The 595-nt window shown below is 51.3% G+C and overlaps 1 non-coding gene across 1 annotated transcript; it reads right to left on the bottom strand.

The window, feature by feature from the left end:
- Positions 1-233: 233 nt before the first annotated feature.
- On the bottom strand, positions 234-307 carry Trnai-uau (transfer RNA isoleucine (anticodon UAU)). Its single transcript has one exon. It is a non-coding gene; the product is annotated as a tRNA-Ile (tRNA).
- Positions 308-595: the final 288 nt, after the last annotated feature.

Raw genomic sequence — 595 nt, 5'->3', positions numbered from 1 at the left:
CTGCGACTGCGGCAACGTCCAGTGCCGACGGTGATGTGCCCATTTGAGTCGCAGTTGCCGATGTCGTGGTGTTAACACTGGCACATGCACGGATAGTCGGCTGCGAAGGCCCATCGTTAGGGGTGTTCGGTGCTGTGTGTGTTCAGACACAATTGTTCTCTAATAATTAATTGAAACCCTCAGCTGCCGACAGGTGTTGTTGATATACCTCGATGGGGACAGCTGAAAATGTGTGCCCCGACCGGGATTCGAACCCGGGATCTCCTGCTTATATGGCAGACGCTCTACCCATCCGAGCCACCGAGGAAACAGATGAATAGCGCGACTGCAGGGACTTATCCCTTGCACGCTTCCCGTGAGACCCACATTCGCAGCTGTCCACAATGTACATACGTAATGTTCCTAATAGATACTTGCCCATCCACTCATTACTCGCTAATAGAGGAAGTTCAAAATGGTTCAAATGGCTCTGAGCACTATGCGACTTAACTTCTGAGGTCATCGGTCGCCCAGAACTTAGAAATAATTAAACCTAACCTAAGAACATCACACACATCCATGCCCGAGGCAGGACTCAAACCGGCGACCGTAGCGG

This window comes from Schistocerca nitens, chromosome 12, assembly GCF_023898315.1.
Source record: "Schistocerca nitens isolate TAMUIC-IGC-003100 chromosome 12, iqSchNite1.1, whole genome shotgun sequence".
Taxonomy (NCBI): domain Eukaryota; kingdom Metazoa; phylum Arthropoda; class Insecta; order Orthoptera; family Acrididae; genus Schistocerca; species Schistocerca nitens.
This window is presented reverse-complemented; position numbering and strand designations above follow the sequence as displayed.